Raw genomic sequence first — 5,458 nt, forward strand, 5'->3', positions numbered from 1 at the left:
GATAGGCAATTTTTTTTTTTGCTCACTTTTTTTCTCCCTTGCATTTACGAAAAGAAAAAAAATATAATAAAAATTGTGAAATATTAATTCATGGCGTTTCCTTTTTTTACTCTCATATCATTTTTACACTTTACCGCTTCTTGTAGCAAAAGCCGACAAATTACGGAGAAACAGAGAGAATGAAATTATAAGAATCAACAGGTATTTGTATAACACGTGAGAATGAAAAACATAAAAGAAAATCACGGAAATAAAGAGAGAAAGAAGTCTCCAGGCGTTTGTTTCAAACATTGTCATACTGTGCCATACATATCCACTTCGGTGTACGATGGTTCAGTAAAAAATTCAACTTTTTCATTTTGTATCACATTCATGCGTTGATTGTCAATTACCTATCGTTACACTTAGCAAAATCGTAACACTATGAAATATCTACGCATACTTAATTTCTAAAGCATTTACTTTTCCAAATAACAATCTTCAGCGAAAAAGAAGAAAAATCAATAATAAAATACTACGAATCCAAAAATTAGTAATTCAATTACTTTTGTTTTCCTCGTTAAATTTCTACATATCTTCGTTAAATCGCTGTGACAATCAACGCGTGTGCAAAATATCATCAATCAAAATTATAAAATATCCCTCGATCATCCAGATAGAATCTACGCAACGATAAATAACACACGCGAGCAGTCCATCTTTTCGATGACCGGGATTGATTGAAATGCAAAAAAAAAAGTAGGCAGTGCCAAAGAGACTGAACTAAGACACTCATTGTCAGAGCATATAGGAGAATATCTAGAAAATTCAAGTGCAACTTAAATAAAAACTTATGCAATAAACGCGCTTCTAGTTTGCGCCGCATTTCGAACGACGAGATTCGACACCTATATTCAATGGACTCGAATACTCAAACACGGTTGTAGAGATGTGTGAAACGACGATGTTCACAGATTGGGGAACAGAGTATTTAATCAGAGAGGGAAAATGGATTCGTATGTAGTAGCACACAGGCTTGTCCGATGGAGAACAGTTCTTTCAGGCTCGCGTGAACGTTCGAACAAGGAACTGTGGCGAAACTGTTGGAACATGTGGTGTGTTGTATAGAAAGTAACGTCTTCGTGAATGTAAGTGCTCTTAACAATGCATTTGATAACACGTAAAACAATTAGTTCCGATCGCCGGTGGCTCCGTTATCGTTTTCGCTGTTCAGAGCTTCGAGCATGAACCGAACCGTTTCAATGTGGAATTCGATTTAATCCCTCCCCGCCTAACACTTCTTTTTCTTCGTTTTTTACTCTTCTTACGTTCCGCCTTGTCGAATTCTCGGTTCTTCGATACTTTTCACAATAGCAAATTCGATCGAAACCACATGCTGCACGTGTATGCGATCTATAAAAGCACACGCTTTGATATCGTCGAGTATCTTGTAGATCAGAGGTCACGTGACTGGTTCGGGACTTCGATATTGAAATTTCAGGTGTTTAGATCGGTCTCTCGCTTTCACTTTGTTCTTTTCTTTTTGTTCTTTATTATGTATTAATTTTTTGTTGTTCTTCTTTTTTCGTTTCAATTTTATGGTCACCGATTATTATACACCGTCGATTCTCATTGACTTCAATGTGACGATAAAACTTTCTTTTCATTGTGTTTCTCATTCGTCCTCGAGCGAGCATATATAGTGCCTTCTTTTCTTTCCGTTACGAACCACTCTCTATCCAACGTTATCGAACGATCACGTTCAACTATATGTGTCCGCCTCTCGTCCCCGTTTCTACGAAATTCACGCGCAAAAGAGTGGTACCGTGTATGTATCTCTTTCTGTTCGGTTTCTCGAATAATCCCTGGAACGACAAAATAATGGGATTTAGTATATGGCGTGTTCAGATCGTTGAACCGACGGAAGATCACGAAAAGTGATTCACGCTTTTATCGTCGATCCAACGGAAACATATATAGGTATATATAAATATACACGTACATATATACGTAGTGTCTTATCGTCTAAGTGTAATTGAGTGATATTTAACGTGAAATAGCGAAAGAAATAAGAGATAAGATTCTCGTAGATCGAAGTTTATCGACCGTCAGAGCGCAACTTCTATATCAATTCCGACGACTGATCCAACATTCTCTTTCTCTCTCTCTCTCTCTCTCTCTCTCTCTCTCTCTCTCTCTCTCTCTCTCTTTCTTTCTTTCTCGTTCTTTTTTTTAATTTTTGTTCGAAGCTTAAGGGTGGAAGAAAAAAAGCAGAAAAAATCCAAGTGCCAATTCTAGCGAAACGAGAGTAAATGACTATACATATATACATATAATATAAAAAAGTATATATATTTAGCATAATTTTACGTGCATTATTTCTTACGTGAACGATATCAATACGTACGGACGTTGACAACGGAGGAACAATATTCAAAGACTATCTTTGCTTCGACGGTTCGTTAAAAGAAAAGAAAAAGAAAAAAAAAGGAACGTCTTAAAGGAGCGCATATTTAACGACTGTTAGAGAAAAGCGTCGAGTGCAGAGAATTGTCCTATTGAAAATATTTGTCAATTGTAAAACTGTACTTCTTATTACCAGTTTGAAAAATAAACAAAAAGAAACAGTTGTATCTGAACGTTCATATACTACCAGAAGTTTACCTTCTTCAACGAGTGACCAAATTTTTATGAAACTTTTTTATTCGTCACGCTAATCAAAAGTTTCTCTGAAATGGTTCCGACCAAATTTCCGTCAATGTACAGAATACCACCACGTAGTTGTCAAATATAGGTTCTTCGGTTTTTCTTTCCATTCTACGTCTTCACTGCCTCTTTCGGCCGTCCCTACGCAACAGAAAAATTTCTCGTTATATAATGTCTTATGAGCGCAGTGTTCCATCGTAATCGAAGCGTAGCCAAGCGAGGAGAACGATTTAAACAGGAAATCAAAACGACCCATAAGACGCAAACGTCGCGTCACGAGCATGAAACGCAAGTTATCCTTGAAACGGAAAGAAAAAACTTCGTTTCCACGTCGATGTTTATAAAACGCACGAAATCCCATCTGGTATTTTACTAATCGTAGTTTGTGTTTGAAACGTGTCACGGAAGCATTCGTTCGTGTTACCCATTCGACAATCAACAAGCAATTTTCATGAACGTTTATTGAAAATTTAACACCATGCTGTTCGAATTCGAATGTCGGGTGCTTCTCTTGTCAAGAGTGTACTTATCCTGCTTTAACGACATGTTTCGAAGACTAGCTATGCACGTGTTTGTGTCGGCTCTGTGCGCGCGATCTATCGGCGCTTCCGGAATACAACCGAATAAATCGTCGAGATTTCTCATTAACAATGACCGAGGTATTAACGCTAACGACAAAGTACAGTTAGCAATAGGTCTGCCCTAAAATTAGGTTCTTCGTCGTAATGATTCACGCTGGTGTAACTTCGGAATTGTACATGGCCAAAACCAGTCCTCGGAGGTTATATTTGACTGAGATTCGAACGATAGAGTCGTTGAACTGGAAAAAGAGATTTTTGTCAATAGACATCTGTCATTCGTATTCGTCGATGAAAGCTCTGCTATTATTCGCGGTTCTCTATGAATGTATTATTTGATCGACTTCAGCGTTCGGTTTTAGCTCTTCTTAAATCTTGTATTTTTTTTTTTTTTTTTTTTTTTTTTTTTTGGTTCAACTAATAACTCAGTTTGTTAATTTATGAAAACAGCAGTAAAATAATTATTGTGCTAAAGAAATCAATTAAAAGGAATAAATGCAAAATATAGCTGTTATCTGGATATACAAGTTTCCGATTTCTAATTACTCTAGTCTTACCGTTCATCACGCTGAAACGGTACACTTGTAGAAAAATTTCGGATTTCGGTAAAACATATCACGTTCTGTGGCACTATCTAGTGGCACAGACTATCTGATTCCATCTACAATTTCCGGAAACAACCAGCCAGACGAAACTACGCCTTCGAATAAAAGAGAAGTTCCGTTTCCGTTTGCTTTTCATAGTTCAATCAGTTAAGTCCAACAACCTTGTACACGCGACACGTCAGTGTGCGTCAATCCATACGAAGTGCATTAAGTAGTTAATTAATCGGTGCATAGATCGCGTGACTAGCTCTGTCCTATGAGTTGCGTACGTGAACACGTCGTGATCGCCGGTAAAAAGGAATATCCGATTGCGTCCTTCTTTTTCGCGTGGCACGTGACACGTCGGAAACATACTTTAACGCTCATAAGTATTCTCATTTTTCTGTAATTTTCTTTATTCTAGGCAACTTTATTTTGGGAATTTTCATTTGAGAAGAATAGTTCTTTAGAAAAATTTGCAATGTCTTTCAAGAAAACAAAAGGAAGTGCGTAAATAAATACTTATGGATGTAGCGTTGATAGGTGACCAACTTGCTCTTAACACTTGAACATAAAGGAACCTAACCTAAATAAGTTAAGTCCAAAACACGTTATTCATAACTGTGTACATCTTGCATTCCTATGACTCAGTTGGTAATTATTTAACTGCTACCGAAAGGCCAAGTTCATTAGTTCCCAACCAATTTTCCGGTGAATAAATATTTCCAAAAGTTACGGAAACGTTTAGGTACTATGCCGTACTGTACTATCAGGTTCCTGAGTGACTAAGAGCAAGGGGAAGTCGTCCAACAAGTGTATATACATGTAGTTCGTTGCAACGACATAGAAGTGTCTCGTCGAATTTCGACTTCAAATCCTTCCAGGGGCGAATGCTTTCAGGAAGTGTCTCGCGCACAACGGAGAGATTCTTCGATGTTGCCCCTCTCCTTCCAGAGAGAAATATTTCCAACGAGTGCCTCGAACTAGGTTCGTTTATCGTTGCAACCGGTGAAACGTTTGTTGTCGTTCGTAACAAGAGAGGGGAGAAGGGGGTAATCGTGTAAACGAACTTCGAGATAGGAGAATGGGCATAATTCGCGTTCGAATATTGTTGCTAGTATTGTTATTATCATTTTTCCTTCCCTGCTAACATCGTAGTTATTATCGACGAGTGAGTTATCGGACGAACGGTATATAACGCGTCCATTTCATCACGTAGTACTATACTTTCTGACTGTGATGCTAGTGAACCTTTGTAATAACGTAGGTTGCGTGCAGATTTCGTTGCGGTGGCGATATTCGGTGTATGCGAGTTCTCATCGTTCGTGGAGCCGTTGGTCTGTGACACGGTGAATGTCACGCCGTTTTTGGTCATCGCCGTTTTCTCCTTTCGTTGATTCCATGTTTGTTGTCTGATTTCACACTGTGAGTCGAGGTGTTAGTTTCTTCAACACGATGATGTGAAACGAATTGTCGTTTGACGCTTGCCTTTACATCGAACGATACGGTGCAGTGGTAGGAAACGTAATGAACGTTTAACAAATATGTATATTGAGCACGGTATCGGCAGAAAAAAAATAGAGAAGAATACGAAATTAAGGGTAAACGTTG

Source organism: Habropoda laboriosa, unplaced genomic scaffold (assembly GCF_001263275.1).
Source record: "Habropoda laboriosa isolate 0110345459 unplaced genomic scaffold, ASM126327v1 scaffold28, whole genome shotgun sequence".
NCBI lineage: Eukaryota > Metazoa > Arthropoda > Insecta > Hymenoptera > Apidae > Habropoda > Habropoda laboriosa.